This window comes from Paramormyrops kingsleyae, chromosome 10 (genome assembly GCF_048594095.1).
Source record: "Paramormyrops kingsleyae isolate MSU_618 chromosome 10, PKINGS_0.4, whole genome shotgun sequence".
NCBI classification, from domain to species: domain Eukaryota; kingdom Metazoa; phylum Chordata; class Actinopteri; order Osteoglossiformes; family Mormyridae; genus Paramormyrops; species Paramormyrops kingsleyae.
In genome coordinates this window covers 18,498,685-18,524,921 of record NC_132806.1, presented here as the reverse complement: position 1 = coordinate 18,524,921, position 26,237 = coordinate 18,498,685, and the positions used below count along the sequence as shown (strand labels likewise).

The window sequence follows — 26,237 nt, the reverse complement described above, 5'->3', positions numbered from 1 at the left end:
AGGACGTGGTATTAAATTTAAATTATTAAAACTGAGTGCAGCTATGGTACTTCTATGGTACACCAGCAGCAACTAAAGACAAGTGGGACTCTGCTGGATCGAAATTTAAGTGTCTCCATTGCAGATGCTACACACACAGTCATTTCAGGGAGGAACTTGGGAGGTTGAATTTGTGTTTGCATTTCATCACGGGCGCCAATTTGCCATTTCAGTTACACATGCTTCCCAGTGGCCTATACCCAGCACTCTGCCCAGATCCCAACAAAATCAATAGTCAGGAACACCTGTACATTTCTCTAATGCTCTTAAAGAGCACAGTCCTATCTTACTGGCAGTAACTGACAAGGGTGCCACCCACCCAGCTACACATTATTGACGCACCTCTGGTGACAACAACACTGTGATAAAAGCAGCCCTGGGAGCTTATGAGAAATTCACCAGGCCTTTGAAGAAAGCAACGGAGAAAAAAAGGGGAGTGGCCAAAAATAACCACCCCCTGATTGGGTTCATCAGCTGTGGGTAGCTGACCTCAGCACGAGCCACATGAAACTCACTAAGATTATTATGTCTGCAAATGTCACCACAGGGCAGGAACAAGCACAACAGGATAAATGTCTTGATCAAATATAGTTTTCAAAATAATGGTTTATGTCACCTAGACATTGATTTCACACTTACTTTAGATATTTGTTTCTTTTTTGTTTATATGGGTTGAAGGTTCTTTTTGTATAGAGTTTCCCCTTTTTAAACATAACGATGGCAATTCCTAACCACAAAGATTTCAATGGCATTCTAGGGTTTCCCTCACTGCAGGCTTGCAATCCGCATTTCCAATTCTTGAGTGCTATTTACTTATGTATTTCTATGTCTACTCATTAATCCCCTGTTTACATGCCACACCTCTTATCAATGAACTGCCATGGCAGCAAGAGATCCTTTTGTTTCATTCCCCTGTAAACAGTGGCGTAAGCCGACACGACTTTAATCTTGCGCTTCAATCTAAATTTGCGAAAGAGTGTGAACTCCAAACTCCAAACCCAGTGCGCTGCCGGACTAATGAGATATTCTCTATGTACCTTTCGTGATAGTACTCCTATCAACATGCTAATTTTTTCAGACCCTGGGGGCATAAAAGGGAAACCTACAAAATATCACAGCAAGAGGGGCCTGATAGAATTCCTTGTGGTTGTATGACCAAGTGACACTTGGGATTGTTGGCCAGCGCTGAGTGACATGACCTGAAGAGTCTGAGGTGGGGTGATGGAGGGACGGTGGGGAAGCCACTGACCAAGGAGGCACATTCCATACCCAACAAGGACACAACAAAGGCTCTTTCAAAACAGCAAATATAAAATGCAAGCCACTGACATTATTACCAAATAATGTAGCCTTATCAAATACTAAACTCAAGAGGGACAACCTAAGATGTTTCTATGGACGGGACTGAACTGACTGGCACGGAGCCTGAGACTCAGTTTCATCTATAGTTCCTAGCCTGGCTTACTTTCGCCTCATTATTTACCCATAACGTGAACCCAAAGAGCTGACCCACCTCGACGGCTGCCAGCCTCTCCACTTACTGACGAGAGTGCACGCTTTTGTAGCTCTTAAACGGACAGCTAATTCTCTGCTTGTTCCCTTCTCTTTGAATAATGGCTGATAAGCAGGACAATGGCTCCTAGCTTCAGGGAACATTTGAAGCCGGTAGAGAGGAATGCTCTTCGTCACTTAGCCATTGAACACACACAGAGAGGCAGGGATCATGTTGTAAGGCCTGCTGAAGGTTGGCTCAACTTTACCAAGCTGGAGCTGGCAAAGAGATGGATAAAATCCTGACAAAACCTGCCTGACCGAGTCCAGATTTGATAAGCGGGGTCAGATAAGACGAACGGGTCCGGCATCTCGCTTCAGGTCAGGCCTCAAGCCGCAAGACCAATATGTCCTTGAACATATAAAGTGAGCATAAATTAAAACTGACCAAAAAAAAAAAAGATCTAAAAATGCTTTACACCAGGGGTGGCCGATCTTATCCTCAAAGGACTAACATGTATGCAGGTGTTTGGGATAACCTGTAGGTCATCTGTTCAAACTGTCTGAACTCATCAGCCAGTCAGTCCTCTAATTAGTCATGTAATTACAGAGTTGCAGCAAAAACCCTCATACACAAGGGCCCTTTCTAGATAAGGCTGGCCACCCCTGCTTTACACAAGAAAAATTCTCTAAACACTATCATTCCACAAGAATGACATCGTGTCACCTTTCAGAGACCCAATCAAAAACACTTTTAGCTGGGGGTGAACGTGCCGCTGGTCACTTTGGATGGTTCGTTGACCCCCAAAGAACCAAACGCAAAGAGCAGACACACCCAGCCTCCAGCCAGCCAGTGATGGCGAGACAGAAACCCTCCATTAATACATTAAAACAGCTGTCATGTTCGGTGTTACAGGAGGACAAGAGCAAGACATGTTGTGAGCATGAGAGGAAAGGGTGGACTGAAGAGGGGAATCAGGCTTCCTCCTGAACCACGTCGACAGTCCCTGGATATAAATAGGCCCCTTCAATGGCATATGAAAGAAACGCAAGGCATTTCCTATCAGAAGCAAGCCATTGTTTTCCTTGGGAGGATGTAGGGTTTTCCTGGAAGGATTCAGTCCCTTGAAATGTCAGACTTTTCAGGGCTGACTTCTATTAATTTATCATGATGACGGATTGCACGAAGGCAATCGCATTCGTCTTGACAAGCATCTGCATCAAAGTCATGACTTGACGGGAGGTTAGAGTCGAAGGCAAATCCAGCAACACTTTAAGAACAATTCCTGATACCCCTGCCTCAAGCGTTTGGGATATAATGCCAGTCAGCTTAAAATTTAGGGCAGGGACGACAGTGATTTTTACTTTGCTAGCGCTACGAAGACATCTTTTACTCTGACTGGAGATAAAAGGCTGCCTAATTAAATGTAGCATATGGAGATATCGGAAGAGCTACGGTAAAAATTCAACATCTGATAGTTCACCAGACTGTCGAAACTAAAACCTGGTCGTGTTATAAAACATTAAAAATGAAACTAATCAGAAACAATCTGCACCCAAAGAGGAAAAACAGGACGTGTTTCCTTAGAAACTATACAAAGATATTTTGCCGCATTCACGGTTGCTGAGTGAAATTTGAATATAAGCTGCAATTAATCTGACATGCCCTTACATGTGTATCTAACATTGTACCCTCTGAATTTTAAGTCTGAAGCTGGCGTGTGGCAAAATTCCAAAGAAAAATTACAGAAAGACTCATCAAAAAACTGAAATACAAAAATAAAATGTATTTTTAGGAGCCTTACCAAGCATGAGACAGCTAAACAACGCGTTCACAAAGCAACAAATAATCCCTTTCAACTAGAAGTACTGGAAAGTGGCAGAATTAGCTCTGAGTCAAAGGCATTCCGTTTCTCCCTCCAGATACTTAAAAAACCAATTAAAAGTGTTAAAAAGGTGCGGGTTGCAGACAGAATAAATAGCATACATAGTTTGAGTTGGAAATTAGTTCTGTGTTTTCACAACATTTTTTGTGTCGCATAACAGGAACTGTTTCACAGCCCATGCGATGGCAGAACAGAGCGAATGCTGGTTATTCGGCTAAGGGTTCGTGTTGAGATGCTGACTGGATTAATCAAAAACATACTGCAGCTTATTACAGCTGTGATACACTGGCAGTGCAGGGTCAGCAGGTTAGGTCTCCCTGGTTATACGTCGCAAAATATTCCTTGGACCCTTGAGCAAGGCCTTTAACCCGCCCGGAATGGTCCAGAGGCGTCGGAGGAATGACCTGACCCTGCGCTCGGACTCCACGCCTCACTCTCGCCCGTGTGCGTGTCTCAAAGGAGAGCGAGGCTGGATATGTGAAAAGAAGAATTCCACTGTACAGGCACTTCTGCAAATGCTGAATAAAGTTTCATTTCATGGTGACGTGACATGATTTGACATTTAAAGTGCATTGCACATTAACTCAGTGAAGCCATTTTCTTTGTTAAAAACCTGGATATAGTATGTCACCTGAACCAAAATGGAATGACGCTATTTGATGCATATGTAAATTACATTAACGGAAGGGGCCATTTCATTACTTCTCTTAGTTAAAAAAAAATAGTAAAAACTAACAGAGCCATCACATGCAAAACAATGCATTCTCTTTCTAGTCCAATATCAGTTACATATTCACAATATCAGCTATTATACAAATAATTTCCAGCTCGATTCTCAAGTTGCTAAGCCAAGAATCTTTTCAAAGAGAACTGACCAGGTTTGAACAGAAAAGACGAAGTCTATTCACTTTGAAAACACCCGTGTGAATTGCCCACCGATTGGATTGAGCCTTTGTGCTGCTTGTGTCAGAAAAACTCTTTGATGGTTCATGCATCAAGGCTGGTTGAGGAGGCAGGGGGATCTGATAGCAGGCAGTGACTGGGAGGATTCTGAGACTGCTGAAAAACAGCAGCGTAACTGTAGAGGTGCAAAGTGACAGCCAATCAGCAGACAGCAAATCCCAACCTGCTCCTTATTCACCAGAACAGCTGACCACACAGGCCAGCACTGTACGTCTGGGCATGACAGCAACAGGTTACGACAAAAAGAAAAGCATTAGAAAGACTATTAGCACTTTTCCACTGGCATACAGGAACTTAGACATTCCCAAGCTGTACCGCAACTGGGACTAGTTACAGCACGGTTCCAGCTCGCTTCAGTTTTCCACTGCAGAAGGGTCAGCTCGGTAAAAGCGTTGTCGGGTTTGGAGTGTGACAGAGACATAAAACCGAAGAGAGACTTATTTACTGTCCACACGAAGTACATCAAAATTTATTATGTGCTAATCTCTCTATGCATTTCAATAAAATCAGGTGGTGGCGACACAACCAGCTTGGGCCATATCGGCTCGAGTACGGCTCGAGTACGGCTCGAGTACGGCTCGAGTACGGCTCGAGTACGGCTCGAGTACGGCTCGAATACGGCTCGAGTACGGCTCGAGTACGGCTCGGATAATTTACAATGGAAAACCGTCAATTCACAATATGGCTTGGGTACGGCTTTGTTCTTGGTGGCAGTGGAAAGTGTCATATGACAGTATTTTACATGTTTCAGAGTTTGATACACATTAAAGAAGGGCCTGATATACAGAGAATGAAGATCAATGAAAATTTAAACCATTAATCAATGTGGATGGAGTTGTCGAGAGAAACTCATTAGCAGTTTATTATCAGGACACTCCAGACAGATTAAATTATCATTCAGATGTACAAACATTTTCACACTCCTGTGACTAAAAACAAATGTTAACTCACAAATAAATCTAATTAAGAAGAAGCAAACAGATTCATTAGTCGAAACATTTCAACATTCTAAAGACAGGACGAACAGGAACAAGCCAACAAGCAGGAACAAGCAAAACTGGAATGTACTGAAAATACAGATCACAAAATTATACAAGGGAGATAACATTTCCAGGAACCGCCAAGTGAAAGTGAAGAAGACAAAACAGGCAGAGAAAATGGCGATATAAACAAAAATCATTCCATTCTTAACTGGTACAGGCCATGATCCAAAACCTTGCAAAAAATGATACATTTTTGCAGAAACATAGTTTGGAATAAAAAAAAAAAAAAAAAAAAAAATACAGACTCCAAAATGGAGTCCTTGGCGATAAAAACACACAAATCCTGTAACAATGAGTCAACATGCTGAAGCATGATGACTGCCTGAGTCTCTCTCTCTGACAACACTACGACTCGAGAATTTTCTATGTCAGCCTGTTCCCTTATCTTCCCATCATGAAAGAACTCTCCGGTCTCCCAGCAAAAACATAAAAAGTTCCAGTCTGATACAAGTACTGCAAATTATGACAGTTGGTTTTAATACTGGTTTTGATCAATAGGACCCCTGAAGGACCCAAACGAGTCCCACCTGTGTCAGCTTGATTCTGTGTCATTATATCCCTCTGACATGACAGTCAACAATGACACCTCTGACATCTCTTCAGTGTTTGATCTGAGATATGCAAATGGAACGGGTGGACAGACCCATGACATCAGCATAAGGATCTGTAATAATAGGAGCAAAAATCACAGCAGCTCTTCAAAAAACATCATTGTTGTACAACAGCTGCAAGAAGCTACAATGGAGCAGGTAGTAGGGCCCAAGTAAGCACACAGGTTTTAACGTCTTATAGATTAACCGACCCGCTTAATAACAAAAGCAATAATAGCTACAACATAATAACAGGGCCAGAGATTGTGTTTGGCTGTGTGCATGCAGAGCAGTATAACTATGAAGAACGACATGAATCCCCACAGCTGTTGGGAAAAACGAGCCTTTGTGGACGTATCGTCTATGGAACTGGGTTGGGAGCTCTGTGCCAGGCAGGATTGTGGGAAACGGATGACAGCAAGCCCAAAGCACAGCTGTTGGCTGTATCCCAATGGAATGGGAGCCACCTTATGTAAACAGAACCAACATGGCAAACAGAGACAGAATGAGGGAAAGTTCTTGTAAAGTCTGGGGTATCATTTAGTGAAAAGCATAGTATACCGCAACCCAAGACATATATAAACACATGGCAATCCACACGCTTAAAGACACCATGCTTATTATAAAGACACAATATAGCAGTCAAACTATCTGCTTGTGGCAATACAGCACCCATGCATTCTCATATTTGTTTAGCAGACTCTTCAATCCAGAGCTCCTTACAGTTCATGTAACATTCTTTTCCATTTTACTGCAGAAGACTGATCGAAACAATTTGGATTAAGTGTCTTGCTCAAGTGCACCTCAGTTCCTCTCTCAGCATTTGAACCACCAAGCCACAATATCTTTTTTTTTCCCCTTCAATCGAGAGCTGATCTTGAGGCTTAGCCGATGGTGCAGAAACCGTCCTAAAGTGCTACGCTGAGCCACTGGGAGAAACGCAAGCTATGCTTACGGTTATCCTCAGCTGTGAGCACTGAGGGGGAAAGAGAGGGTGGCTATAGGGCAAACCCTACTGCGAGGAACCAGTGAAACAGTGGCATTAGACTCAAACCGATCATAGAGAACCAGAGTGCGGCGTAAACATGGCTGCCATAACGGGTTCGTGCTCAGGAAACGAGGAGGTGGAGCGTCCTCCACTTACACAGTCTGAGGATCATCACAAGGCCTTCAGCTGAGATCGAGTCAAGTGAAGGTGAATCATAACATGATTATGCTGGATTCAAGGGTGTACCTGGCCTTCAAGAGTCACACGCAGATGGGGGTGGGGTGGGGGAGGGTCACTCACATGCTACATCACGTGTGAGTTCCAAACCACCAGCTTGGGACAAGTGTCCCTAGACCAAATCATAGCTTGGCGATAGAATGTCTAAATACAACAATTCTGGCAGCTGACACATAGGAACACATCGTATGGCGGTCAGAGCTGCTGCCATGACTCTCCCATTCATGGTTTCACTCCCTGATCTGGTTTCATTATCCACGGCCGAAGATCTAAAAGTGACAGCTGAAAGTGGGCCACATCCAGCACGCTGAAGCACTCGCGACCATAAGACCTGACCACAGCAATGCAAGGAATTACAGACGCTGACTGAGAGTAACCAAAGAACACGCAGGGCGACAGAAGCGCATGTGCGGTTCCTACTGAGCACCACTGAAATTAATTAACATCTCAGATAAGGAAACTGATTCATAATGCATGACACAGACTTATTACTGTGAATATAGACTATGCAAACACAAGCTTGGTCCACAGGGAAGAAGAACATCAATACTGCGGAGAAAGACTCACTTGAGACGACTGTGCCATTTATGTCTAAATAAGAGAAGGCTGCCAGTTTGCCTTTTAAAAGACTCATATACAAGTTCAATGAGGGAAAAATCAAACACAAAACCTCCAGACCACAATGTGAACCTCCAATTTTATTTAAAACAAAATTAAGTGTATTACAAAGCTCATACATTGCTGCGGCTCACGAAAATATTAACAGCTACTATGAGAGGGACAGACTTGGAGCATACCAGAAATTCTTTTTAAGCCACCTTACAAAATCTTATCAGACACAGCCGAACGCAATGTTATGGGAACGTTAAACAAATTACGCCAAAACACACACACACACACACACGCACACTCAGCCGTGCTACGTACGCTATCGTGCGAGTAACCTTCTCTACAGAAAAACAGAATGAAGCGAGGTCACGCAACGCCAAAAACCAGACAGCGGCATTTTCCCAGACCGAGGCTTTGTCTAGAAGGCCTGTAATAACAGAGGCACATTAATTAGAATAAGTAAGAGCACACTGACTTGAGTATGGAGCCCTGAGCATTGTAAATTTATATTTTATAGGCTCAGAGGAAACCGTTATATAATGTGGGGAACACAGAAGAAAAATGAGGGTGAAACAAAACTAAAATGCAGAAGCTCCTGACTAAAAACAGTTGATCCCAAACTATTTTCACACCCACCTCCACCTTGCCAATGACCACAGTCACGCGTGAATGCTTATGACGGCCCCAGCAACAACCTATAAACATTTAATAATGACACTATTCTGTAAACATTACCTGCTCATTTCATTGTAGGAAGGTTGTCAAGCCACAGTGCTGACAGTGTTAGTCACCAGCGTGGCCGCTACATTTCGTCGTTACATTCAGGGGATGCAAAGGAATAAAACAAAAAAGTAATTAACGGTGAAAGGACTGACTATTTATCTCGTAGCTTATCTGACTGGTGAGGAAAACACAGACATGAGGCAGGCTAGTGGAGTGTAAATGTTGCTGTTGTTGTGAAAAAACGCAAGATCTTTATCCATAATAGACATATTAAACCCCCCCAACCACTGATTAATCCTGTTTAAATTCCTTTTTGATGTTTAACATTTCCAGGAGAGGAGTACTGCTAACCAGCTTTCTGCCGATGGGGCAGCGCTTCTCTTTTTTAACGGACCTCAGCAAATTCCAAACAAAAGAGACTACATCAATGCCAAACAAACAGCTTATTATTACATTTGTTCAATTTATATAAAAGGAAAAACCTTTCCTCAGAATAAAACCTCCAGACTGTAGAAGGGCATAGAATCTAATTCAAAACATTATGTTGCAAATCAGATTCCTGGAAAAGTACACACATTACCTTTAGAGCATAAATTTGTCTGCATGATTTATATGACAGCAAACGTTTCGCTATCAATTTAAGACCAAGATAAAACGTGAATTTACTTGGACAAATGTCTATTTAGTGATCCTATGTATAATCTTTAAAAACGTCTCGATTTCTTAGTTGTGTTTCCATACATCAAAACAGAAGAAACTCAAACTTGTTAATTAGACACGAACGTTACTTAAGACTGTGGCATGTAAATACTTCATATTAGCATATAAAGATTTAATTAAAAAGCAGATGTCGCAAGTCACTAACTTTATTTACTTCTGTTTACCAGAAAGTCGTAGAACCGGCTTGAAGCATACACAGTAACTTTCCTATGGGAGAATAAATACCTGTGTAACTTCATTACATCATTTTGCTATCAATTACTGCATGCCAGTTATAATTAGGTAATTAGTTAAACCCAACAGTGCAACTAACGACTTCTTCGATTACATTTAATCGCGATTTGCTAATCGGGATTTTTCAGCGTGAAACAATCAGTATTAAAAGTCCCCCCCCCCCCCCGGTCTCCATGTGGACCTTCATTTCACAGCCACAAGCTACTAGTAGCTGCTGTAATGTGAGTGACTGGCGTTTTCATACATATTTGATCACAGAAAGGTGGCCGTGGCACAACTTTATGGCGATGTTAAATGTATTGAAAACACAGAATCACATCGCGTTACTCGTAATAAACTGTACTTATGTGTCGTTACTTTAAGGCACAGTAGTACTAAAACGCCGGTTCTTACACCCATAAGATTACCATGACTGATGTGTAGTGAGTGACGAGACGGTCCTGCGTAAGTCAGGGTCACAATTTGGGTACTTAAGAGGAAAACAGAGCATGGCGCTAAGAGAAAAGAAGATACTGGGTTTTCTGCGTATTTAGCCATCGCAGCTCTCCAACAGCCCCCCAGGTTCGGTACATCGCCGGAGAAGCGCCGCGCCGTGCTGTGGAGGCAGGGCTTCACCGCGGCGCGGATCCGGCGCCGAGCCGCGCTACCCGGGAAACGCGCAGCCTAACCGCGGCGCCGATCCAGCAGTCTCCAGCCTACGGTGGGTCAACCAAAGTTGCCCGCTCTCCAAACTCAAAGCCCTGGCCACGATCAGCCACATTAACGACGCGTTTAAAAACCGACTCATGTGTAGCCGCGTCAAGGTAAAGGTTGAATTGCCATATTCAGGGCTGGAGCGTTAGGCGACCCGGCCACCAATCTCCCTGAATATTACGGCTCCTCGGACTCCCCCCTTTTTGAGTGTTGACATACAGCAGCAGAGCCGAAGCCGAAACCCAAACATCAAGAAAGAGCAAGGGGAGGGGTCGAAGTTACCTACCAGCTTTACATGCCGAACCTTCTTTTCTTCTGTCATGTTGAAAGCAGGCAAAACACGAAGTTAAAGGGGGGAAAATGCACCCGAGATGGACAGCGTACCAAAACCTGAAATCGCCGTGGAGGGGGCTGGGGGGGTACCCGTCTGGCGATCCGACTAGCTCAGGCGCTTACCTCGTAAGCGCACATTAAAGACTCGCTTTGAATATGCAACTTCGGGGGGAAATGAGAGGAGAGCGACGAGGCGGACAATCGCAGGAAACCGACTCCTCCCACCGCGCGAAGCCAGAAAGCGAGGCGGACGGAGCGGCGAGCGCAGCGCAGACGCTGCCGACACGCGCATCGGCGGCCGTGGACGGGGGCTGCAGAGCTGCACGCAGCCGCCACGCAGATCGCAACCGCGTCTGATCGGCGACCCGCAAGAACACCGCCTCGTCGCGCCAAAGCGGACGTCGCCGAGAACTGCGATATTGTAGATGCCAAGTGATTTTGGAAATAAACACGAGCGATGGTGAGAGCTAGATGTTCGCAGGAAGGTTGTAACTTAACCCCCCGCAGGAGAATGTGGTATACTTCTGCTGCACCGGTACATTCGAAACTGCAGAACCGCCAGAGGCTACATCGGTGGTTTTCATCGAGTGCAATTAACAGCTACTGGAAAAAAATATATATAGACACTTCCATATTCATCACGCCATACAGGCATATTACAGAATGTTGCACAGTGAGTCTGCACCAAATAAACGCGAGCACATTCCAAAACTTTATCATTTTAAGTAAATTTAATTATTTTACATGTTAAGTACAGACAAACCTCTTTAATTGGCAATATGCACACTTAAACACATAACAGATTTACTCGTCTTAGAATTGACTGAAACCTTCACATTTGTAGGAGGTCATGTTCCATGCCTGTGATAATCTTTTGTACTTTTATGTACGGAAAAACAATGGCAATGGAAGAATGCCAGCTGCATTTTTATTTAATTGACCTGGCTTACAGAAAGGAAAATCCTAGTTAAATGAGTTATTTTTGTAAAACAGCAATGAGACACAGATAGTGCCCATGATTAATAAACGGAATTACTACAGTGTCCCACTAGTAAAAGCAGTCGTTCAGTGATTGACTCCCTATCTAGAGCCATTATACTGCCATCAGATCAAATTAAAAAGAAAGAGCAACTGAGATGGGGATATAAAATGTAGTGCATGTCTTCTAAAATATGGGGGGTTTGTAGATCATGCTCAGTCCTGGGAAATGACACAACTCAGAATGTGAGTGATTCAGGCAAGAAGAAACAGAAAATACCAAGAAAGATGCTTTTATCCTAAAAATCCCAAAATAAAGTGGGATTTATTTTAATACCCTTTTGATCCCCAACGTAAACAACATTAATGCACCCCCAATGGTCCATTTCTGTACCTTAAAAGGTATATTTATCTATAGCTAGGGTACAACTGAGGTTAATCCTTGAGGTTACAGCCCCAGTGACAAGTAAGTGTACATTCCAAACTACAAATTGGTATATTGGTATTGGTGCTAAGCATATCTCTATTCATTAATAATATAATAAAATATATTAATACAGGAGCGCATTGCCACACCCGCATGACAAACCGATGTAATCAGTGCATACTCCTTACCTACCTTTAAAATGGGTAAAAGCATATTACCCTTCCCAAACATCTGGAAGGGTGAATTACATGATGCAATTACAATATTCAAGTAAAAATTTCTTAGTAAGGTTACAGCAAACCCATTTCAGGAAAGGTGCATATGAAGACTGAAAAATATCCATTATTAAAGGAGCTCTTCAGAAACAAGATAAACGGTTGATTATACTGAACCGGAAAGCAGAGGAGCAGAGCGCTGTCATTAATGAAGCCAGGCGCCTATCCATTCTCAGCCTTTGAATGGCTTAATTACGACGAAGACCCCCGAAACACTTTTGAAGATACCAGTCTCAGTTCTCTGCCATGTGGACCTTTGCTTCCAGGTCAATTTATCCGAAATTGTTACTCACTCACCAACCACATGACTGTGAGAATAAATAAAATCAGCATAATGTCATTTGGTTATCATTACTGGTTGCACTAACTTTAGTAGCTTCTCTTTTTCTTCTTACAACTTGGTATAAACCCCCTTTTTTTAGAACCTCCACAAAGAACTCCGAGACCATGACAATCAGAGGCGATTCTAGGGACTCTGGGGGCCCTCGGCAAAAACAACTACATGCCCCCCCCCAACTCCCCCTCCTCTGGCATGGTAAAATATGTTACCTTTATTTTACTGTGAAGTGTACATTTATAATAGCAACAAAGATAATTTAATGAACACAAGACCTTTATTTTCACCTTTTTTTTATTTTCACAGATACAAACAAAGCAGATTCGTCATTGCGATGTACTACGTAAATCAGCTGCCCTCAGGGACCCCTCCCAGCTTGGGGCCCCAGGCCATTGCCTTCCCTGCTTGTCCTGTCACTGCACCTCTGATGACAACAGGCACAAAACTTGACCAGGTGTCTCCACGACTGGGTGTGGTTTCAGCCGGCCACTTCCTCACATTCCGGCCTTTCTACAGAACTATGGTGTTCGCTGCCAGCTTACTTATATTCTGATTTTCCATTGCGCAGATTATAAAGATCTCAGTTTACTCCTGTTCCCGCTTCTGCCCATTTGCATCTGTAATTAAAGGATTAATCAGTATAGCTTTGTAATTCTTTTAAAGTGACAAATGTCACAGTAAGTTTGAAAGATAGTAAGTTTCCAATTATAAACTTGATGGATATGTTTGGTGATCAATTAAAGAATAAAATTTAACAAAAAAATAAACCCTCCTTGCAAAGAATTTATGAATGTTGCTGTCAAACTGTAATTTTTTTAATTTGTGTATGCGATGAATAACATGTTAAATCCCAATAATAGTAAGTTGAATCTAATCGTGTCAACATTCATGAGATGTTCAGAAACTGCAAGACTGAAGTTCCGAGAATCCAGTCAACTGACCGTCTTAAACTGTAAGCGCGTGGAGCAGCTTGGTGTGGTAGCGGGTAGCACTGTTGTCTCATGCCTTCAAGGTTGTCGGTTCAAATCCCACCCATGTTTTCTGAGTGTGGAGTTTGCATGTCTCCTCATGTTATTCCGGTTTCCATTCACAATCCAAAGACATGTATTTATTGCTTTCTCACAGCATTGCACATAGCGTGTGAGTGTGCCCTAACATCCCTTCGGGGTTCTGCCCTGCCTTGTGTCTAATTCTGCTTGGGATAAGCTCTAGATCGCTACAACTTTCAACTGGACATGTGTGAGGAAGACGGACGGATGGATGGAAGAGCCGATGACTGAAAGCGCTGACTGGGGTATTAGAAAGAGGGCGATTCATTCAATTAACAAAATCCTTAAGTATTTCCCTAAAGTATTATAAATCCTCATCATTCAGGAGATGTGGGTGCAACCCAACAGGATATCAACTCATCCTCTGTGCGGTTGCTAGGTTAACACCCCTTTGCTGGCAGAGTTGAACTCGGGGACTTTCCATGTTTCGCCTTCTCATTTCATTTTTAGCACTGATTCATAGGCATGCTGCTTAAGGACAAGGTAATCCCATTAAGGCCAAGGATGGGAAACGGCACGGCTCGAGGGCAGGGATCTCACAGCTTCCCAGAGCAACCTCGGATTGGGCAACGACAGGTGAGTCAACACTTAATCCATACAATTATTTCTAATAAAGTTCCAAAATGGATTCCCAGAGATAGTGGGGCTTTAGCTGAGAGATTCAATCTGAATTCTAACAGACTTCATTCTGGATCAGATGCTGAGTTGAGGAAGAGCTCTGATGAAGTGCTTTCTTACCCGTGAGATCACTGGAGTAGCATAGCGTTGAAACGGTTTGGTCTTTCACCAAACTGTCTCCCATTCGCCCCTGGGAGTCTGCTAGGAGACCCCGAGGACAGACCTCTGACACAGCACAATACAGCGTGAAATGATCACAGGACACGTCTGACTCACCACTACAGAGATGGCTATTTTGCTACGTCAGGTACAAAGTGCAGTCGGCACAGCCAAGTGTTGCTATGATTTCGAGGGCTTGCAGCATACTCTATTGCAGCAAACAGACCTGTTAAACAGGATTATTCTCAAGCGTTCGGGTAAACAGAAGTGGAAAAACCAGAGACCGTTTAAGAGATACTGCAGAGTCTGGTTTTAAAGTGCAAGGCACATCTCACACAACGTGCAAGCGGTGCTTTTTTTATTTTTAAATTGGTCCTACAGCGAATACTTTTAATTGTATGTCCAAATGTTATTTTTTTGGGTCACTAATACTGGGTTTTCATAGTATAGTGAAAATGCTTCAGAAGACATAGTGACTACCTCAGACTAAGAGACAGAGATGCACACAGTGGTGATGTCTGACACGCCACGTTACAGAGATGCACACAGTGGTGATGTCTGACACGCCACGTTACAGAGATGCAATGGCACTGTCTTGCATAAACAGCACCACAGATCAAAATCAACCTCAAGTGAAATCACCTTAAAGTCATTTTCAACTCTAACTTACTTCATAGGGACTTTGGGGCGGGGCACCCCTGTACTCTGACTGAACAATACACTGGATTTTAAAGTCGATGGGGAGTAAGAAATGACCAAACTGAAACTGATAAAAATAAGCTAGTCCAGAGTGCTTCAAGTGACCCGATATGCTCCTGGAGTGCAGAGCATGTCTCAAGTGTCGAACTATATAACTGTGTTTCCCTTTCATCTCAGCTGAGAGAGACTTTGGGGAGAGAGCACTTTACAAGAGAATAAGTTATTTTAAAGCTGAATCCATCCTAGAGGGCGCAGGGGGCACGTAACTAAGCCAGAACTCCTGAACAGCCTTCAAATTTACAGCACGCAAATGTGCACAGGCGCGTGCGCGCGCACACACACACACACACACACACACACACAGAGGAATGACTTGCATCCCTGCCGTATTATTGCTCGTCACAAAGTGCGAGCACTTGAGTGACGGCACACGTGCCACTCCGGTCCGAGTCTTAATAGTGCCTTCGATAGCGTGTGACTTGACCAGCGTTTTGTCCCTTCCCGGAATCGATGACCTGATAAGAGAGCTTGACTAAAGGCCACCACTAATAGAGGCTCTAAAAAGGATCACCTGCTTGATATTTAGATAGAAATCCACCTTCACCGATAGAAAATCAATTCCACAAATAGATCTGTCATCCAAAAAATAATTCCCGTATTTTAGATCAGTTTGCACACAAACAGAACAAAATCACATCTATGTACATACACACATACCAGCAGACTTACATGCATGCAGATTACCAGTATTTCCCCCACTCACGACAGAATAAATATGAATAATGAAAAATTATGTATCAATAACAGCACACAATATACCACAAAACTAAGTTGAAAGTGAGAAATGTGATCTGAAAATAGAGATTACAGATGGGAAGATTGTGATGTTACGTCTCTAACTGGATACTATTGATATTTTCCAGATTTTTGTCACATAGTGCGACTAATGACCCGAGCCATAAATTCTGTGTGCGTTTAGCATTATTGTGCGAGATCTTTATGCGTATAGCCAGTTCAGTGCAGCTTTTCCTCTCTTTTTTTCCCCCCCCTCTGACGTGGGTCAAATGGAAACGGCACAGCCGGACATCAGAGGGACGCATCTCATTCCCACAGGATGGGAGCAGTCATTTCCACAACAAAATCAACACGAAAAGGGAAAACGGCAACTTGTTAAATCCTGGGGTCTGTCAGAAGCTCCACTGCGGATTCAAGTGTTTGTTCGTCAAACTCCAGCCAAACCAGATGTGCCTGGTTTAATTATGGGCCTTGGCGATCGCATGTGCTTCACATAGCCCGAGGCTTATATAATAGGGTTTGGCTCGAAATTATGGATTTGATGACAAGCTGTTTGCTCACGGGGCCCTGTTGCATCCCATAATCATGACAAGGACTCAAGGCTGACAAACTCTGTGTAAATGCCACATCTATAGACACAAAATGGTGGGAAAGCAAATGCTAATCTGCCGCATCAGTTCCCTTCAGAGGAGCTTTCGCTTGGCATTATGCGGCCCGATCTTTTCCTGGTGGCGTTTTGATCAGAGACACTGAGGGGTAATTATGTCACGCCACTGTTTAGAGGCTACACAAGTAGATTCCGCTGGCTTCGGATCAAACCAGGGAGAATGTGCATTCATATGCACACAAATAAGATCAATAAACAAATTGGTTGAAAACCCATCTGCTTATTTTCATCATTGAATCGTTATTGGCCAAGTATGCCCACACACAGGGAATTCCACTACAGTTGTCAAAGGCTCTCAGGTGTACTTACATGACAGCTTAACATGCACAAAAAAATGCATGAAAGACTGAATATATGCTGTACTGGGGCAACTTGTGTTCGAGTTTTTATTTTGTGATATTTTGTAATTATCTGGTTCTGGTGAACCACACTGTGTGCTGGTGTTTATTCCAAACAAGCACTTTACATGCACTTGATTGAACTACTGCTTGCTATTGTTAAGTACATATGAAAATAGCAAGTACATATCACATCAATAAAGAGTTACTAGTTCTAATTAAAAGGTCGTAAATAAGTCAGATTATTAAATAGGTATAATGTATTCCTTTAAATTGCTTTAGCTTATTTGTATATATTCTTAACAGCCTCAGATAAGCAAGCATTGGCTTACATTTTAAGTACAACCTCAACAAAACATCAATAATGCAAGGTCAGAAAAAAGAAAACAGCCCAATTTACTAGAGGTTTAGTTAGAAAAAGCCAGTGGGCCTGAAAGACCGAAATTAAGGTAACTGAAATAAAGTGATGCTTTATTTTAATAAAGATTTAACACATGCCAAGACTCTACAGAAAGTGGTGGAAAAAGAAGAGTGGACCTTCAAATGTGGCACTGGGTTTAGTTTGAGTCTAACGGTGATGATTTCAGTCACCAGTTCTATCATGACTGATTAATGAAGAGCTCAGCTGGTGCAGGAAGCAGCCTCGTACGGGATCTGCGATTTCGCTCGCGTGAGAACCACCACGCTTCATCTCGCCCCGAAGGACAGGCTGTGGACAGGTCATCCATTCAGCGGTAAAGCCCCCCCCCACCCCGCCTCTTTTCCCAGCGTCTGCCGGCCTCTGTAGAGGGGGCTGATTTGAGCCTTGTTTCTCAGGGGCACATGAGGAGCACTTGAAGGGGGGGGGGGGGGGGATGGTGTTCCCAGACGCTCTGCTGCTTTGTACTTCACCCTGCCTTTTCGAGGTCCTCCAAGGCTCCAAGAAGAGACACCTCATCAAATTTGGAGTTAACTCTGTGCAAGAACAAATTCAGTGCAGGTCCATCTCAAATTAGGGAGAAGGCACAATCCCTGCAGCCATGTCACAGTCAGGGACTGACTGGCTTCTACCTGGGGGTGCACATGATTAATCTGAGGCTGCTTTGCACCCTTAGGCACCCCCGTAGACCCCACTGATGGCGGCACGTCTCTGCAATAAAGGTGATGCTGACATCGGCCCACGGAGTACCAAGTGCTCAGTTAATTTGGCTGCTCAGCAAACTTTAAATCAAGTTAGAGAAAAAACAATGAAAGAGCTGCTCAGATGATGCTGAACGCGGTGGAATGCGCTTGCAAACATGTCCCCCTTCGCTGTAAAGCGCAGAGCCGGCAAAGAACTACTTTACAGGCCGTAGATCTGAAAACCTCGGATGGCTCCATCGGCATCTCAAACACAAGGCACAGCCCTGAAGTGCTGAATAATTCAGGCCAAATTGGCAGCCTTCCCCTGTTTCTCCTCCTCACCAAGGTTTGGCCCTTTGGCTCTGCCTTACTGGGCCTGCGAAGGAGCCTTGCCCCCCCCCCCCCGACCCCCCCTCCCTCTCACTAAAGGCCAGTGATGAATTACCTATTTCCCTGGGATATAAATGAGAAGGCCTGTCAAAGCCAGAGAGAGAGTTTTATTTCATAGATTTTTGCTGGGAGCGGCAGACTTACTGCTCTGTGCGCTTAACTTACTACTGGTAGTGAAACTGTCAACTTTAATACACACAGTCAGATACTTTTCATTTGTTGGTTGAGGATTTTAAAAATTAAAATGGTCTAATATCAAAAAAAAAAAGAATAAGCCAGAAAGAGCAACATAGATGGAACAAAGGAACAGTTTTATTCCAAAGAAATCAATATTGCATTCATATTGATCAGAAATGTGAGCATGGCAAAAACAAAATGGTCAAACAGTGATTATACTGTGCTACATAGTAAATTTTATCAGAATGCATGTAGAGTAATGAAATGCATGCTGTCTGATGTAGATGTGCTACACCACATAAGCTGGTGTGCTAGAAATTCTCTCTCTGTCCTTATAATTCATCATTCAGTTCTTCCTTCCCCTCTCCCCGACATCCAATTTCTGGTTTTTGCAGGACTATGAAGCAAAAATATAGTTTCAAGGAAGAAATGGGCCAGACAGTGTCTTCCTCAGCTGATTAAAGATATTAATCTGATAAATAATCTTCGCACAGAAGCCTGTCACACAATGATTACTTTGCCCCAGCTTTTTTAAAAAAATAAATCATTACCCCATAACTCAGTATAATAGAAAGTACCGGAATCACTAGGAAGTAGGGCTAAGCTACAGGTATCAGTAACTAACTGTCAAATGGTTTTGAAGTCATATACAAATTACAGCAAAAGTCCCATTCAGCAGCTTGGGAGTAGAATTAAGAGCTGGATCTCCTTCAGCTGATAAGATGGATAGTCTTGTCTTCAAGTTCAGCAGCAAGGTTAAAGTTTCATGGCGGTCTGAATGACTAAGGTCACCAGTACTATAGTCAAAGCCAAGAAAATGCCATAGTAGCATGCGAATTGTAAAACCACTAATGCAGTTGCTATTGCCGAATGTTGTCAGGATTTTTATGAACACAACAAATGCCTTATTCCAAAAGAAAACAGCAACATCTGGCCTTGCGACTGGCATGAGAATCACACAGCAGATCTGACACACGCAAATTCCTGATGGTGTGATGAGAAAGCAGTCATTTACCCATCAAGCATTTCCCCAAACCTATAAATAAAAGCCTAATTATCCATATTTGCATTACTATAGCTAACTTTAACCGTTATCACCTTACCCCACAGCAAAATACAAGAGGGGATACTAAAATTTCCAGCATATTGCTAAAATGCAAGCAAAGGAAATTTCTTTCCAAATACATAGTAGTAAGTTGCTATGATTCCAGATTTCTGTCCTTAAGTTGAGTTATGTTACTGACATGTTAATTCTTGCTGCGGTTTTCCTCTCATATGTGCTCAGAGTATACACACGTACACACTCACGTACACACACTCACTTAAGCATGCACACACACACACACACACAGAATCTTGTTTGTATTCATATCTTTGTGGAGACCATCCATTCATTTCTATGGGCAAAACCCTAATCCCAACAATGACGACCTTAACCCCTACCCAGGCCTAACCTTAGAAATCCAGAAATAACTCTATGGGACCTACCATAATATAAAAGAGTATTGCGATGATTTCAGTTTTAGATTTGTGGTATGTGTAATATTACCAACAAGATGCTGACTTCCAAGGACTTCATAGTCTAAATGGCTGGCAGTTCTGTTGACAGAGAAAACAGCCCCTGCTCTGTGTAACTGCGCATACCTGCTTTCCATCTCTACCACAGAAGAACTCAGACACACAGACCATTCAGATATCGATCAGTATACGGAAAGCACACTTCATTACAACCCAGCTACACCTCCGAAGTGCAAGATCTCACTGATAGCCACGGAATGAGATGTAGTAAATTCTGGAAAACAGCGAGCCATGCTAGTCAGACGTGATTTCACATCACATAAATCCCTTTAATGGAACTGAAGGGAGTTTCCTACAATAGTCAAATAGTCAAAATAGTCAAAAATCCTGCCACGCCGAAGATGGCCTCAGCATGAATTCAGCTCCAACATCATCATCACGAGTTTGTCAAGAGTGATACAGTAACCGAAACAAAAATCTGGCTACAGTGTTTCGTCAGCTTAGATATAAATAAAAGAATCGGATGTGGCTGTTCATTAATGCTTAGACGGCGGTATCTAATGTTCTTTAGCGCACAGCGGGGAATGCGCTCCAGACTAAGAATAGGCGCTCAGTGGGAAACGTGGAGTTGAAGCCCCAACTTCTTCTAAATGGACGACACTGTCAAGGATTGCTAGTGGGCTGAACTAACGGCTTACAATCCACCATGAGGCAGCAGCAAATGGATAAATTTAGCTGTGCCCAATGAAGTTAAAGCCACAGCAGGGGTATTCAGTTTTCACTAGGTTTTACGTTTTTAACCTGTATTTATTAAAGACTTTGTATACATCTCAAAACACAAACACAGCTGTAAGGCGTAAGATGCATTTGATTCATATTACCAGAAGCCTGCATCCTGCGCTACTTGTCAGTGAAGCACAAACGGGATTACAAGTCATTATCATTAATTTAGCACATAGCCATGGGGAATATTTTGTGTCAGGCAGGCCAGTATTACTTCTGCCTTTTACTCAATTTCCCATAACAATAAATTTAAGGCAAAACGCATTCCATTGTTAGATTTAAATAAACAACACATGATGCTAAAATGCTAATCTGTGATGTAGTCGTTCCATGTTTCACAGAAAATTCTAGTCTGTACTGGGGTGATCCAACCACATGTGGTGCCTTAGATCAAACATTTACTGTACAGGTTGGCCTTTTTCAACAAAATTCATTACAATGGCCCAAAATTTCTCACTTGAATGGCACGGAAGTGATACTTGGGCTACAGCTTATGTATAAACCCCGACAGATACTACAGCCCAATATTCTGCCATCTACAATTCTCTGATTAAAAGCAATTGCCTGTTTCAATGAAATTAAATGACATAAATCAATCTTAACAGCCACAGAGTAAAACAAGTGAAAGACATATCTTTAGCTGTTTTTTATTATTACATATTCTGTTTTTAAAGATACTGCTGTAGATACATCCAAGATACATAAGTATCTAGTCAGCTCTGAGTTAAATGTGTACAGACGCATTAAATACTCCTCACCTTTTGGACACGTATTTTTCCCAGGAATGCATTTATAAAGGACACTGTAACCCTCAGCAAACAGTACGGTCGGTTTAATGTTTGGCGATTTAATGTTAAAGCTGCTAATCGCGACCACCCAGGACATCTGCTACATAATGTGCTTTCTACATAATTAGGGCCACCTAAGCTCGGATGTGTTATTTGCTACATGCACTACTTAATGCTGAAATTTCTCTCAGTAATTCAGAAGTCGTCTCCTGCCGGATATCATGCTATAAAAAGATCCTCTGCCAGAAATGACATTTAAGGCGACTGTCAGACGTACACACTGCTCTGCACCCCTGTAATAAAACTGAAAAGTGAAAATACGTGTGGTTTTGCAACTCAAATGCACCGAATATATACGAAAAGCTGGTCTTTCTTGCTGGTTTTGTTATACATTCAAAATCCTGCTTAATGAAAGTCGACGTCACGAACTGTAGCTTTAGTTCGCAAACTCCAAGTTGTCTGTACCTTACATGCACCGGAAATAAGGTAAATAGGGAAAAGACAGGGAATAGAGGTCTGCAAGCACAAGCAGACAAGCCAAGTCTCTAGAACAAATCCACCATCTTGTTTCAGCTCAAAGGTTCTAAAGGTCTTGCTGGTGAATGAGACAACATCTGTGTACTTTCTCATCACGCAAACAATCAAGCTGTCGTCGTCTCCCAATACAACTGGTTTCAACAGTCTCACCAGTGCATACATATCCCTGTTTTCTATCCATGCCTCATTCAAGTGAAAAAAAATAAAAAAACATAACAGGTTTAACAATTAAACCCGATTGATTCAATGGAAAAAGCAATCATGAGAACCTTTACCCAAGATGGAAATCCTAAGAGAACAGGTTTGGAAATGTCAGTCCTGCTGCTTTCTGGAAAGTGGCTGGCCTTTACATGAGAGGATCTGTTGTGTATGTTACAGCTGCAACCTGAAATAAAATCAGCTAAACAAACATTGCTACGAATATTGAATAAAGCAGAAATCTCAGAAGATCTGAAGGTGTAAGACAACAGGTGTAAGACCAAACCTTCATGTCCGTTCAGAGAAAAGAAAAATTCATGTTATTCATAGAAATTAAGGGCAGATTCTGTAATTTTATGACAGCATGGGACCTGCTTTCTGCTACTTAGCAGAAACTGAGACATCTGCTACTATATACCATCCACATTGAACTGTTCTGATGTTTTTCAATCAAGAGCAAATTGTTGGAAGAAATACCAACAAAACAATATATAGAACTAAATGCAATTAACACAGAGGACTTCAACTGAAAAATTCACGAGATGCCTTAAAAAACAGCAGAGACAGAATGAACACCGCTGGTCTTCCATGGCACCACGAAACAGTCCAAAGGCTCGTTAGCCTCATGAAGCCACAAAGAGATGCAGTCTGAAGATGATTTAGAAAGCACAGCACAAAACAGTGATCAAAAGTACCAACATCAGCTGCTTGCATTGCTACCATACAGGCACAAATGAGGCTCTGTCCCCTAGGGAGGGGCATGATAATAAATGAGTCGGGGCCAGGGATTATAAAGACAGCGGGACGTAGGGGAAAGCAGCCGCCGCAAACAGCAGTGTGGCACATTCATCCTGGCATACAACTACTGTATCCAAAATCACAGTTCAGCAAGACAGTACGGGGGCAGGGGGGGGGGGGGGGGCAGGATGCCAAGCCCAATCTGCTGCACGACAAAGTGGCAAACCCCGAGGTTAACCTGCTTTCGCCAATAAAATTAACATCTGGTCCTGCATACCAGTGATTCAGTCATAATGGCCCAGTCAAAAATTAAAACCAAATGTTCCTGTTCCCCCTGGACTGTAGTTACATCTCCTGGTAAGTTTCAGTCTAAGGGTTTGGTCATGTGAAACAATATTATGTAATGATGCATAATGCAAAACATGTAGAACTGCAAGATGAAAAACAGCTGCAAATACTTACTTAATTACATAATGGGCCATTCGAGTTAACACTATAAAATAACTCATATCTGAATTTCTTTCTCAGTCACAGAGGATTAAAAAAAAAAGGTGTCAGAACATTTTATTTCAGCTACTGTTCCTACACGTCAGCATTGCACATATCAATGGCATGCTACTTACTCAGGTGGGTTCAACTGCCAAAGAGGTAAGTGGATGCTTGTGGTCATTGTTTTTCCTGATTAAATCTAGCTCTGCACATGACAGAAAGGCACCCATTGCTGCTGGAAGACTGCAGCCTCTGTAGAGCACTTGTGAATGACTAATGACCATGGAGAGCAACATGAATGTAATGAGGTTCACATCAAAGCCTGAAGACAGGCAAGTGGCAATTTCAGCCACCATCCAACGCTACCATTATATACTACAATTCTTTGAAAAACAATGATGAAAATACATTGTTGGTTTAACTTGATAGCAGCCCGTTACGGTTTATTTTATTGTGTAAATTACTCATTTCTCATCCAAACAAGAACTGGTTACATTTTTAACTGATAACAATTCACTCAGACAAGCAAGATTTCATGAATTCCATGTAGAAGTGCCTTGTTTTCCTGAATTGGTACATTTGCTTTCTATCACCACAATGAAAAACCTCAGCTAGGACATATGAAAATGTATACAGTACCAGTCAAAAGACACACCCACTGAAAATCATTTTTCTTTCAACAAGCTAACGATCCTAAGCTCACCTCGAGGTTATGTAGTAAGTATTACCTTGTGAATAAGTAAAGAGATGGAGTGCTGTGACAGATGACCTGCCCCCCACAACCCCCCACCGAAACCCTACAGAGCTGCTTTGAGATGAGTTTGGTGGAAGAGTAAGAGCAAAGTAGCCAACTAGTCATCTTCTCTCAGTCGTTGCAATATTTGATATGTATTACTTCATTGCCTCAAGGCATTTTACTATAAGGTGAGAAACATAGCTTAAAAAAAAGAGACCATTGCATTAAAAACAGGCGTGTCCAGACGTGTGACAGGTATTGTATGTATTCAGACAGTTAAATGCTAAACGCATAATTTTTTATTTAACAGCTTGAGTTTGTTTTGCTAGGTAGGCAGTTCCTACCAGTTCAAATTTTATTCCTGAAGGCTTGTTCTTCGCAAAGCAAGACTGGCAGATCCCTGTAGGCTATCGATCTTTCAGTAATCTGTGCCCAGTCCCAGGAGCCCATTGGCAACACAGAGTGATTTTTAGCTCCTGGCTTCTGGTCTAGTCCAGGAGGCCCATTTTTACATATTTCCAAGCCTTGTAACACAGAAACGAATGCTGCTGTTCGAATTTCTGACACCACATGTTGTGAATAAAAATGAATGGCCCCCGGTCATCCTGCAGGGAATGCTAGGTAATCATTTCACTCCCATTCACTCATGTTTATTCCTCAGGTCTCCATGAAGACAAAAAGAAGATGATCAAACGAGAGGCTCAGACGCAGTCATCGCAGTCCAACTTTTTTTTTTTTTTTATTATTTAACGTCTAAGTGGAGCTTTCATCAAAGCAACACAGATTCTACCTCCAAACTTTCCCTTGAAAAGTCCTGGCCTTATTCACCCATACAAGGCCCATACAAACCCACGAGCGTCGTGCTACCACGGCCATCTTCAATGATGCGAGCCCAGACCAGCTTTCATCCCTGCCACTCAAATCGAGCGGGATGTTTTACGCACCATCTAAAATGTCTTGCACAGTAGGCATACATTCCTGCCAGACCTTTCATATGCCAAGAACAACTTACTCAAAATGTTATATCTGAGAAATCAAATAACACTGTCAGGAGGCGATAACAGCAAAATGTCTCCTGTCACGTCAATGATGTAATTTCTGGAGTCACAATGCTTTACCTCCACAAGGATTATGTAATTATCTGTACCCAAGGAAAATGTACTATACCCGTTTAATTCTGTTTCTCCATGGAGTAGATTAGATTTACAAATTAAAAACAAAATTTTATTTATAGTCGGAAAATGTATCTAATTATACTCTCAGTCTAGGTGTGCTGGTGACTGAGCTGTACTCCCCCTGCCAGACTGCTGCTAAGGTCTGTGGCCAATCAAGGCTGGAATTCAAGTTTATACCATAGAGAGCTTAAGAGTTTCTTTTTTTAAGTCTTGAATTGTACTGGCAGAACTATCTTTTAAATCAAACATGTGCAAAACCATTGTTGCTTAGACGACAGGAACAATATTTTCAAGTTAACTTGTATCCAAGTCAGAAATTACAGTTGCTTTCCTATACTGATTGAATATCACTACAGTGGACCCTAGAACTATTTAAAAGTAATAGTACTATGCTGCTAGATCCTTACCAGCTTGGGAAAATGCAGTACACATGCAGATGAAACAAATAACCGGACCGAGGAATTCACCATCTTGAATGAGTCTCCTAATTTAAAACACTTGCACAGATAAGTATTACTAAATCACGTATTTCTGCATGCATGTTATTGCCAAAAGATGTCTTTCCCAATTTTGAAATACACTGAGTACAGCATTCAAGATTGCTAGTAATGCTAAAATGCAATTCTGGCATGCACTGACTGCAGCGATCTGCAAAAATTCTCAAGTAAGATATTAACCATCCAACTGGTGTCATAAATTTCAATGAGTTTACAGAG

The 26,237-nt window shown here is 42.4% G+C and overlaps 1 protein-coding gene and 1 long non-coding RNA gene across 5 annotated transcripts in view; one reads left to right on the top strand and one right to left on the bottom strand.

Moving 5' to 3' along the window:
- Window positions 1-26,237, bottom strand: part of mid2 (midline 2) — a 108,975-nt gene that overhangs the window by 49,313 nt on the left and 33,425 nt on the right. Inside the window, exon 1 of one of the 4 annotated variants that reach the window (XM_023830552.2) lies at window positions 10,503-10,968. The exons of 2 other annotated variants lie outside the window; for them this stretch is intronic. The gene's annotated coding sequence lies outside the window, so the exon portion shown is untranslated. Of the gene's footprint in view, window positions 1-10,502; window positions 10,969-26,237 lie in introns of those variants that run through there. One more of the 4 variants, XM_023830550.2, reaches the window with a different exon arrangement.
- Window positions 12,652-13,333, top strand: LOC111853549 (uncharacterized). The gene is made up of 2 exons (XR_002840478.2): window positions 12,652-12,764; window positions 12,873-13,333. It is a non-coding gene; the product is annotated as an uncharacterized lncRNA (long non-coding RNA).